This window comes from Bos mutus, chromosome 25 (genome assembly GCF_027580195.1).
Source record: "Bos mutus isolate GX-2022 chromosome 25, NWIPB_WYAK_1.1, whole genome shotgun sequence".
Lineage (NCBI taxonomy): Eukaryota > Metazoa > Chordata > Mammalia > Artiodactyla > Bovidae > Bos > Bos mutus.
The window spans coordinates 20,324,034-20,336,389 of NC_091641.1; the positions used below are offsets into that span (position 1 = coordinate 20,324,034).

The 12,356-nt window shown below is 46.8% G+C and overlaps 1 protein-coding gene and 1 non-coding gene across 3 annotated transcripts in view; both read right to left on the minus strand.

The window, feature by feature from the left end:
- The window catches only part of PRKCB (protein kinase C beta), a 374,767-nt gene that overhangs the window by 187,157 nt on the left and 175,254 nt on the right, over positions 1-12,356 (minus strand). The window lies entirely within an intron of this gene.
- TRNAG-CCC (transfer RNA glycine (anticodon CCC)) lies at positions 2,382-2,454 on the minus strand. The gene has a single exon. It is a non-coding gene; the product is annotated as a tRNA-Gly (tRNA).

Below are 12,356 nucleotides of genomic sequence, written 5' to 3' on the forward strand. Positions count from 1 at the left end.
CACGACTGAGCGACTTCACTTTCACTTTTCACTTTCACGCATCAGAGAAGGAAATGGCACCCCACTCCAGTGTTCTTGCCTGGAGAATCCCAGGGACAGGGGAGCCTGGTGGGCTGCCATCTATGGGGTCGCACAGAGTCGGACATGACTGAAGCAACTTAGCAGCAGCAGCAGCAGCAGAGTTTTGATGACAGTAGAATATTTTCATGTTTATCTGGGCATCACGAAACTCCCACCGCACGTACCAGCCTGCCGGGTAACCCAACAGCATCGCCATGTCCCAAACTGCAGACAAAATGCTGAGAATTCCCGAGAGACAAAGAGGCAGGGGAACCTTAATTAGGACGATGTGGACTGAGATTCTGTGCACATGAAATGCGTAGAATGTTAGAAGCTGTAATTACACAGTTGGAAGGGGGACACTGTAATTTGGAGAAGATCTTTCATTGTGTTCCGGGAGAGCAGAGTGAATCGTGCTGATGAGCTGTGTAGATGCTCTGGTGCCTGCGGGAGGCTGTGATACCCACGGCTGCTACGACTCCCACCCCTTGGGCAAATAAGTAATTGTTCCATTTAAAGACAAGCTTCCACTGTGTCAACTTCAGTAGGATTTTAAATATGATTTCCTGGGTTACAATCTGTACTGGAGCCAGTGTCAACATCAGGGGTTAATTAATAGCCACATTCAAATTTAAGACACAGCTCTTGCAGTTATTAGCTTCCAGACTACAGGGCAAATTATTTAACCCTTTCAAGTCTTAGTTTCTACATCTAAAAACTGGATAATAATAATAATTACTGCCTAAGTTGATGGGAGAGCTCAATGCATTACTGCCTGAAAACTGCTTAACGGTCACTGGTGGAAGTAAATATTTTTAAATGTTCACTGTTATCATTCATTTTCTGTCCACAGCCTTTGCCCATGTTTAAATTCAAGTTTGCTTCTTTCTAAATGATTAGTAACAAGCTTCCTACACAACGTAAAGAACATTACCCACTCACACATGATATACACAGTAAACATTTTCCCAGTTTTTCACTTGCCTTTTAAATTTTGTTGATCTTTCTTTCAACATCTAACACCGCAAGTGTGTCTGTGTGTGTGCGTGTGTGTTTTAATATTTATTTTTATGTTATTTATTTGGCTGTGTTGGGTCTTAGCCTGCAGCACGTGGAATCTTTAGTTGCGGCATGCAAACTCTTGGTTGAGGCATGTGGGATCCAGTTCCCTGACCAGGGATCCAAGCTGGGCCTTCTCCATTATGAGCACAGAGCCTCAGCCATTAGACCACCAGGGAAGCCCACATGTGAGTGTGCACGCTCAGTCGTGTCCAACTCTTTGAGATCCCGTGGACTGTAGCTCACCGGGCTCCTCTGTCCATGGGATGTCCCAGGCAAGAATACTGGAGTGGGTTACCATTTCCTTCTCCAGGGGATTTTCCTGACCTAGGAGTTGAACTCACATCTCTTATGTCTCCTGTATTGGTAGGCAGGTTCTTTACTACAAGTGCCACCTGGCAATGATCCACTTACTCACCAAGTGTTTGTTGAGTGCCTGGTATGTTTCAGAAGCTGGATGAACAAAATCAAACACAGGGTCTGCAGGACCCTGACGGGCTGCCAGCCTAGCTGGGAGGTGACAGTAAAAAGGTACAAACAAATGCACACTTCTGAGTGCCGTGCAGGAGAAGCTCGGGGTGCTTAAAGAGTTAACGGTGAGGGATTCCGTCACCAGATCTGGGAGGCTTCCCCGAGGAGGTGAAGTCCGAGCTAACATCTGAAGGACAGAGGGTGGAACCTGGACTTGGGGCACTTGACAGGGCTCTGCAGACACCCTGCTATTCAGATGCAGACACCCTGCTTCAACACAGGCAGGCCAGGCTGATACACTCCTCTGCCCCCTGCCTGGCTCCAAGCTCTGCCTCAGCCCCCATCCCCTGTCTTCAATTCAAATCCCTCAGCCGTGAGACCCCGGCCCCCATAAGAGAGGACTTAGTAGAGATCTCGTGAGCCAGATTCTCAAGGTAGATGGTCCGAATTCTGTCCCAGCTCTGTTACTTCCCAGTCATGTGGCCTTGAGCAAGTTCCTCAAGCTATATGAGCCTCAGTTTTCTCACCTGTCAAATGGGGAGACGCTACAGCAGGATGACACACACTGTGAGGCTGGGCTTCCTGGGCTGAATCCCAGACTTAATGACTTCTCGTGTGACTTGGTGCAGATTACCTAACGTTGCTGTGCTTCCACCTCCTCATTTTCTAAAAGGTATTTATTTATTTGGCTGTGCTGGGTCTTAATTGTGGCACGTGGGGTCTTCGATCTTCGTTGCACATGCAGGATCTTTGTGGCATGAGAACTCTTAGTCGGGGCATGTGGGATCTAGTTCCCTGACCAGGGATTGAACCTGGGCCCCCTGCACTGGGAGTGCAGAGTCCTAGCCATTGGACCATCAGGGAAGTCCCACCTCATTTTTAAAGTAGAAACAATAATAATAGCATTAAATGTTCATAGGATCATGAGATGCTATTGAGTTAATTTTTGTAAAAAGCTTAGCACGGTGCTTGGCAATTAGTAAACACTCTATGTGGGTAGAATATAATAAATAAACAAATGTTTTGGCTTTTAGATTTGTGAACATTCATGAAATCATGATTATACTGTGCTTATCAGCACAGTGACCGGCAGACAGTGTGCACTTAATCGATGTCAACTTAAAATAAAGACTTCACCTGTGATCTTGGCCAAGTCACTTCCATGCTCTGGTCTCAGTTCCTCCTTGAAAAAACAAGGAAGTTGAGCTGGGTATTCCCCAACGGCCCTTCGAGTTCTTACACTCTGCCTTCCAGGCTGTTCACACAGCTCTGCCCTGCCTCTTCCTGTGAATTCACTGCTCAGAGTATACAGTAGCCTTTCAGGGACCAGACACACTGCCACAGATCACACCCTTGTTTTATAAATAAATCCTCCATCAACCACAAAACATGCACACCCAGCCTCTCCCCTGGCTTCCCCTTCCCCCCACAGCACCATCAGCCAACAAAGGGAGGGGCATCCCGCTCCCTGCTGTGTGCAGGTCACCCAAACGCAGGACCAGGACACGAGGTTACTGAGGTTACTTAACTTAAAAGATGCTGTCAGCTTGATTCCTAGACTCACAGCACCATGCCGGCTTCCTGACAGCTTCCTCTGCCACAGAAGCCCTGGGCACCCCCACGCCTGCCTTTCAGAAGAGCAGAAAGAGCTCTTACGTAGAAGGACATGCAGGACGTGGCTGAAGCAAACGTCTGCCAGGCCACCATCAATCAGCACCTGGGACTCTGGACAGCACAAGCCTGTGTAGGTTCTGATCCTAACGACTCTAACTCTGGGCACTAGAAGCATGGATCCTAAACCAATAGATCCATACAGACAAGGAACCTAACTGAAGAAGACAAGTCCTGTGCACACCAACTGATTACCCTGTCACCAAGAGCATCACTGGGACACCTGTCAGCAGTTACTAAAGAGCTCTCATGTGCTATGTGCTGTCCCAGGGGGAGCTGTCCAACAGCAGATGCTGACCCCACCTCAAGGGCTCTCTAGATTCCAGTGAGGGATAACCATCATCATCACCATGATCACCATTACAGTAAGAGCTAACATATGCCAAACACTGTTCCAAGAGCTCTGTGCGTGTGGGCTAGGTTACTTCAGTCGTGTCCAACTCTGTGCAACCCCATGACTGTAGCCCACCAGGCTTCTCTGTCCATGGGACACTCCAGGCAAGAATACTGGAGTGGGCTGTCATGCCCTCCTCCAGGGCATCTTCCCGACTTAGGGATCAACCCCACATCTTTTATGTCTCCTGCATTGGCAGGTGGTTTCTTTACCACTAGAGCCACCTGGGAAGCCCTCTAAGAGCTTTATATATAATTTATTTATTTGACCCTCACTGACCTTGTACAACAGGTTTATTATTCTCATTGTACAGGGGAAAAAACTGAGGCACAGAGAAGTTAAGTAACTTGTTCAAGGTCACGCAGCTAGGCTCTTGGTCATCATATAAACAAGCGACCCTATGATGTGTGACAGTAAGGAGAGGTATGTGGGGCTTTAGGAGTGCAAAACAGGCAGAAGTGACCTGGTCAGGGAGGCCAGGGAGGGCTTCCCTAAGGAGCTGAGCTGTGGCCTAGAGGATGAGTCCAAGTCAATCAGGGTTCTTAAGCCTCAAAGCACATTAAAATCAACTGAGAGGCTTTGAGTCAATAAAGTCTGACTTCATTCGTCTGCAATGGGCCCAGGCACCAGCATTCAGTTTTAAAGCTCTGCAGATGATTCAAACATGCAACCAGAACTGAGACTCCCTGAGTTCAAGGGGAAGAAGAGCAAGGCACGTGCCTTGTGGGGGAAGAGCTGTTGGGAAGGATGGGAGACTGAAAGAAGGAAGCTCAGTCTCGGGGTGAGGAGAGAGGAGTCAGGAAGAGGCTACAGGGATGGATGGGGCCACAGCATGCAGGGCCTGGGAGCAGGGCAACCATATCCTTCATGTCCCAGAGGGGACCCTTGTGAGAACAGTGGGAACAGCAGGGGCACACGCTCCTTAGGATCCCAAGGCAACAGAATAAGCAGGTGTGTATACGGGCCAGTGTGACAAAGAAGGACCTATAAAGATCCTGCTTATGGACCGTCAGAGAATCAACGGCGCCTCTAAAACCGTGGGAAGCCACTGACGTGTTTTCAGCAAGAACGATGACAAGATCACACCCGGTTTTTGGAAAGATGACTCCGCAGCAATGCGGAAATGACAGGCTGATGAGACAGAGAGGAAGCGGGCGTCGGGACAAGAGGCAGCTGGTCCAGGGAGAGTGGGTGGGGCCTGGACGAAGGTCCTGTCTGTGCGGATGGACAGAACTGTCTGTGGGGTGCGCCTCGTTTTGTTTTCTTACACTGCAGAAGAGTTTCTTACACATTGAAGGTTTGTGGCAACCCTGCATCTAGCAAGTCCATCGGCGCCATTTTTCCAACAGCATTTGCTCACTTTCTGTCTCTGTCACATTTTGATAAGTCTCACGATATTTCAGACCCTCAACCCACAAAAAAAGATTACAGCCCGCTGAAGGCTCCCATGATAGCATTTTTTAGCAATAACATATTTTAAAATTAAGATATATACACTGTTTCTTAATTTCTATTTTTTTGGGGCTACCTGGTGGCTCAGATGATAAAGATCTGCCTGCAATGAGGGAGACCTTGGTTCAATCCCTGGGTTGGGACGATCCCCTGGAGAAGGGCATGGCAACCCACTGCAGTATTCTTGCCTGAAGAATCCCATAGACAGAGGAGCCTGGCAGACTACAGTCCATGAGATCGCAAAGAGTCAGACACGACTGGGCAACTAACACTTTCACTTTCACTTCATTGTTTTTTAGACATAATACTACTGCATACTTAAAAGGAATACCGTAGAGTATGAACATAACTTCTACATTCAGTAGGAAATCAAAAAATCCATGTGATATTTGCATTACTGGTGGTCTGGAACTTAACCCACTGTATCTCCAAGATACACCTGTAAACGTCAGGTTTGATTATTATTTAGGAGGTACAAAGCGATGGAGAGAATATGAGGGTGGGGAAAGTCTAGGAACACAGAAGAGGCCCCAAGAATTGACCCACGGTCAGGAGAATTTTGGAGATTCAGTCAAGGGGTGAAGAGAATCAAAGGCAGAGAGTTGCAACAGGAAGGCTGAGATGCAGAATCACAGGAGAGTCAGAACCAATGGGCTGAGTTTGAAAGCAATCAGGTCCAAGATTCTGAGTCAAACAAACACTTACATAACACACAAGGCACTGTTTTAAGCTCTTTGCATGAACCAACTTATTTCACCCAACATCCCCACCCAGTAGACAGATTATTGTCCTCATCTTGAAAATGAAGAAACTGGGGCACAGAGCAGTTAAGTGGCTTATCCAGAGTCACGCAGCCAGTAAGCAGCAGAGCCAAGATTTGAACCCAGGCAGGCTGGCTCCAGAGTCCATACTTTCAAACAACAAGCAAGACCAGAAACCTGAACCTGAACATTTTACTCTACTCTCACCTGCAAACTACTGCTGAAAGTACCAGAAGGAATTGTTTAAAAATAGAATCTATTTCAGCCCAGAAAATCAGGGAAAGGTGCCAAGTAAAAGACAAAAGTTCTTGAAATGTTTATCAATATATAGAAAAGGTGAGGCTTGAATTGAGGGAAAGGCATCCTGGCCCAGGTCTTCCTATTAAAAAAGGATTAAGAATGGCAAGGTCTGATGCAGGGTGGGGGGTAACTGAGAAAATATAGAAAGTTGAATTGAATCCTCGCCGAGCAGTCCCTGGCAGCAGCAGGCCCTTAATAAATATACAGAATGATGAATGATTCTCCCTGAAGACTGCATGTAGGAGAAGCAAGTGGCTGCCAGATAACTCCCCCCATACATTGCACCCCAACCCCGCCGCAGATCCCACGGGACACGGAGAGTTCAAGTACAGCAGGGGGACACTGCAGCAGCAGTTTCCTTAACCAGGGTGACCATATTTTTCCTTCTCCCTTCATTGACTAGGCTGGGGACATGAGACATGACTTTCCACTGACAGTTCCCAGCTTCAGAAGTTATAAACTGGTGGTAGACAGAATGAGGACTTCACTGCTTAATAACCTGTCTGCCAATGCAGGAGACATGGGTTTGATCCCTGGTCTATAAGATCCCATGTAAAAGGAAATGGCAACCCACTCCAGTATTCTTGCCTAGAGAAATCCATGGAACACAGGGGCCTGGGGGTGTGGCGAGGTGGGCAGGGACTACAGTCCATGGGGTCACAAAGAGTTGGACACAACTTAGCAACTGAACAACAAAATGTACAGAATTAAATCCAGTCCAAACATGTTTTTTAAATGCACCATATATGTCGTTCTCGAATTATCTGTCAGCACCCACATTTAGGGGATTCAGATGTCTCTTTTAAAAATTGGAAAACCTGGATCTTGGTTGTTTAAAGAACAGGAATTAAAAATTCCTTTCAGACAGAGTACACACACTCTAGATGCAATGTCCCTGTTATCACACACTTGACTCATTTACTTAACCTGCCCAGTGCTGGCTGGCTTTGAAGCCAGACATCCTGATGAATGCATGCACCTTTTCAAAGTCACGTGGCCACAAACAAAACACCAAGGAAGGCAGCCAGACACAAGAGAGGCTCTCTCCATGTGTACAGAGTTCAAAGCAGGCACTCTCCTTCTATAGTGGCTGCACTATTCTGCATTTCCACCAAGAGTGAGCAAGGGTTTCTCTACACCCTCACCAACACTTGTCTTTGGAGTTTGTTTTGATAATAGCCAGCCTGTCAGGTGTGAGGTCTCACTGAGGGTTTGATTTGAATTTTCTGATGAATGCTGAACATCTTTTCAGATACCAGTTACCCACCTGTATGTCTTCAGATAAATGTCTACTCAAGTCCTAGGCCCATTTAGAGACTCCTCAAAAAGAGAAATACTATATGATCCAGCCATTCCAGTTATGGGTATTTATCCAAAAATAACTGAAATCAGGATCTTAGAGAGACTTTACAACTCCTGTGTTCACTGCAGCATTATTCGCAATGGTGAGGAAGCAAACTGAATGCATACACACAGATGAATGGATGAAGAAGACACAGTATATACATACAGGGGGCTCTTACTCATGCTTAAAAAGGAACGATACACTGCAACACGGGACAATATGGATACACTTTGAGGACATTATGTCAAGTGAAATAAACCAGACACAGAAAGACAAATATAACAGAAAGACTATATAATTCCAATCACACCAAATTCACAGAATGAAAGAGTGGAATGATGGGTCCTGGAAGCTGGGGTGGGGGAAACAGAATTACTAATCAATGTTTCAGTTAAGCAAGATGAGTGAGCTCTAGAGATCTGCCCACCACTGTCTACAGTCAACAATACAGGATAGTACACTTAAGAGTTTATTAAGAGGAGGGCTTCCATGGTGGTTTAGTGATTAAAAAAAAAAAAAAACCCACCTGCCTATGCAGGACACAGGTTCAATCCCTGATCCTGGAAGATCCCATATGCCCTGGAGCAACTGAGCCCATGCACCACAGCTACTGAGCCTGTGCTCTAGAGGCTGTGCTCCACAGCAAGAGAAGCCGCCACAATGAGAAGCCCGAGGATCACAGCTGGAGAGTAGCGCCCACTCGTCCTAGCTAGAGAAAAGCCCAAGCAGCACAACCAAAAATAAATAAATAAATAAAATTATTTTTTTAAGTGCATTAAGAGTGACTTCCTTGGTGGTCCAGTGGTTAAGACTTCGCCTTCCAACACAGGGGGTGCAGGTTCCATCCCTGGTCAGGGAGCTAACATCCCCCAGGCCTCTGGGCCAAAAAAAACAGAACAGAAAAACAATAGAAGCAATACTGTAACAAATTCAACAAAGAGGGTAGGTCAGATGTTTTGTTCTCTCCACAATAAAATGAAATAAAAGAAAATAAAACTAAATAGCTCAATAAAAGAAAGCAAGCAACCAAACGGCTGTTGGCCTGGGTAGTGGTTACCCTGATGGAAGGGGATGGAGATGTAGGGATGATAAGGGTACACAGGAGGGCTTCTGGGGTTCTGGTTACAGAGAAATGTTCACTGTGTGAAAATTCACCAAGATGGACCCTTTCCTGTACAAGAAGCAGTTTGCAAAAACCGTGTGACCAACCCAGACTAAAAGCAGCACCTCTGAATCCAGATTCTAAATTCTTGGAAGAGGGGGTCTGATGGGTCCAGTTTGGGGCAAGTGTACTTGTGTAGCTGGACCCAGCGGAACCCAGGCTATGAGGTCAGACAGTTTCTGGGGGCGCAGATGTGGGAAGGCAGTTCTGGAGAAAAGAGCTGTCTGTTTCAGTTAGCTTTTCCAGGTGAATGGGGCTGAAGTAACGAGGCAGCCTGGGGTGCGGGGTAAGAACAGGAGCTGGGCCAGACTGCCTGGGTGTGAATCCTGGCTCAGCTACTCGCTGGTCATGGGACCCTGGGCAAGTCCCTCAGTCTCTTCAGAGCCTCAGTTTCCTTATCTGTAAAATGGGGCTGACAACAATGGGACTCACCTCCTAGAGTGAAACGAAGAATAAAGAAAGATTCTACGGAAAGTGCTTAAAACAGAATCTTATCTATGAATGCTAGCTCTTGGATACTACTATTTAAATAAAATATTGCTACTCAGACATCCCAGGAGTCCAGACCACTGGAGCTGGAGGCAGAGCCTTTCTGACTCCAGGACCAGCGCCTTTCACGTGAGAGATGTCTCTTTCTGGGTCATCTACCTTTGAATGCTCTATTTCCCCCTCCGTCTGCAGCCTCCACAGGCTGAGGTCTTCTGGGAAATTGCCTTTATCAGTCTCTGAGGCCGGTCTCGCCCCTTAACCAGGAGAAGTCAAAATAATTCATAAGACAAGACATGCCTGCCTCATTTAGTTCCAGCACCTCTGATCTTCGTGCACCAGAGAAACAGCTCTTTCCCTTCTCCAGACACTGCATACTGGGGTCGTGCTTCTTCATCCACAGCACGAAGCTCTGTCTTTGTGACAGTGAGGGGACAGAGGGCTGTGGAGAAGCAATTCACTCTGACCTTTACATGCGGGTTCCGCACTGCAGATGCCATCAGCCGCAAGCGGAAAATGGGAGAAGAATTGGGCAGAATGCATTTCACCAACAAAAGAATTGCATTTCACCACATTACCATCATTTTCATTAGACTTTCCCCCTCAACCAGCTCACGGGAGGTGCCTTTGTGTATCCATTTTGTGGCAAGCAAGATGGACGCCTGCCATGCCAAAAATAAGGCTCAGTTCAGTTCAGTTCAGTCGCTCAGCTATCTCCGACTCTTTGCGACCCCATGGACTGCAGCATGCCAGGCTTTCCTGTGATGGACAGGGAAGCTTACTCAAACTCATGTCCATTGAGTCGGTGATGCCATCCAACCATCTCATCCTGTGTGATCCCCTTCTCCTCCCACCTTCAATCTTTCCCAGCATCAGGGTCTTTTCCAATCTTAAACTCACATCCTAAGATTCAAGGGCGCTGGTGGTAGCCATATTAACTCCCGCTTACTATTTGCCAGGCACGGTGAGAAACCCTCAACATGGATTAACTCATTTAACCCTTGCCTGAACCTTGTTAGGAGGATGCTATTTTATCCTCTTCTTACCGATGAGAAAACCAAGGCAGAGAAGTTACATACCTAGCCCAAGATTATTTATTCAGCTAGTTAGTGGCAAACCTTGAATTCAAACCCCACCATTCTGGTTTTAGAACCACTCTGAGATAGGACCTTTTGCTGGTTTCCAAACTTGACTCCCCAGGAGAATTACCCAAAGGACTTCAAAATACAGATCCCCAGACCCTTGTCTGTATCTCTTTAGCTGAGATCTGTTCTGAGTGGGCTACCCAAATAATCCTTAAGCATTTAACCTGTCTGTATTCTGCAAAGAAGCATTGAGAAATTGTAGTGGACATGTGTGGTTTTGACCTGCAAACATCTCTGCCTCAGTGATGAGGTATAAGTGTCTCAATTCTCCTTCAAAAAGCCACCCACCCACACTGTATTTAGTTCCCTAAAGAGGGAAGACTTTAAAAGCCCAAGAAAAGGGCTGGTTAAGTAACTTAAGCTTCAGAGAATAATGTTTCTTCTTCTGGAATTTGAATTTAGGGCCAAAGCAACACAAATACCAAAATCAGATACAACTGATTTGGTTGTCTAGGGAGGTTTCCTCCAGTTCTCTAAAGTACATTATACCCTTTTCAATAAATCTCACTATGCTTGTGTATGCTCCATGGTTCAGTGGTATCCAGCTCTTTGCAAACCCCTGGCCTATAGCCTGCGAGACTCCTTTGTTCATGGGATTTTCCAGGCAGGACCATCTCCTTTAGGATGGACTGGTTGGATCTCCTTAGAGTCCCTTGGACTGCAAGGAGATCCAACCAGTCCATCCTAAAGGAGATCAGTCCTGGGTGTTCATTGGAAGGACTGATGCTGAAGCTGAAACTCCAATACTTTGGCCACCTCATGCGAAGAGTTGACTCATTGGAAAAGGCCCTGATGCTGGGAGGGATTGGGGGCAGGAGGAGAAGGGGACGACAGAGGATGAGATGGCTGGATGGCATCACCAACTCGATGGACATGAGTTTGGGTAAACTCCGGGAGTTGGTGATGGACAGGGAGGCCTGGCGTGCTGCAATTCATGGGGTCGCAAAGAGTTGGACATGACTGAGCAACTGAACTGAACTGAGTACTGGAGTGGGTTGCCATTTCCTATTCCAGGGACCTTCCCGACCCAGGGATCAAACCCGAATCTCTTGTGTCTCCTGCATTGGCAGGTAGATATTTAAGCTAACTCAAGGTGGCTTCTGCTGCATGCAACCAAACAACATTAGTAAAAGAGCCGTGGAAGAAACCCACACCTACCACAGATATCCCCTCTGCAACTGGTGACAACCGGTCTTTGCTCTACTGGGATGAGGCGTTAATATCCTTAAATAGGAACCAGTGAGTCAGTTTAGACTGTTCTTCCTCAGCCTGCACAGACGGTTCTCAGGCCTGCTTCTGTCTTCCGAAGTTACATCAAAAACCTATACAATAGCTCTTTAAATGTTAAGTGGAAGCCTAGCCTTTGAGCAAGACAGGTCAACTCTCAGACTCTGCCTTGTAAGCTGTTCTTTTCTCATTTGGAACATACACCCTAATTATTGAACACTTTCATCGTGAATGTAGAAGTTATAGACTACAGTGTTAAGTAATAAATAAGAGTCCTGGTGCCCTGCCAGACTGAGATAGGTAGTAGATATATGAGAGAGAGAGAGAGTCTGCACTGTTTATAGGCTGAATTGCCCCTGGTACTACTTATCCTTGAGAGATACAAATGAGCTCTGCTATCAGGTAATGATGCAATCGTACCATGATGCCAAGAGGGACGTTCAACCCTAACTGTTGCTTCACCTCCTCGAAGAGCCAGACAGTCTTGGAGCATCATCAGAACAGAATGGTGGGGTGTCCCTGCCTGGAGTTATGTAAGACTAAGCAACCCAGGCTTTGAGAAGAGTGCAGCCAACTGTTATGTTGCTTTCTTGGAGCCAGGGAGACCAGACAATGCCAAGGAAAAGGAGGTGGGCCCTTTATCTGAAGACAGGGATGTCCCACTCCACTGGTGCTGAAGCAGGAAGTGAGTGGACCCCAGACTGGCAGAGCTAGGACTTCCCTCCTTGGGGGCCAAAGGTGAGTCTACCAATGGGCCAGAATCTTACCAGGAGCACTGAAGAGGCCCATGTGGGGACTAAGCTGATGGAGTATCTTAAGAGTG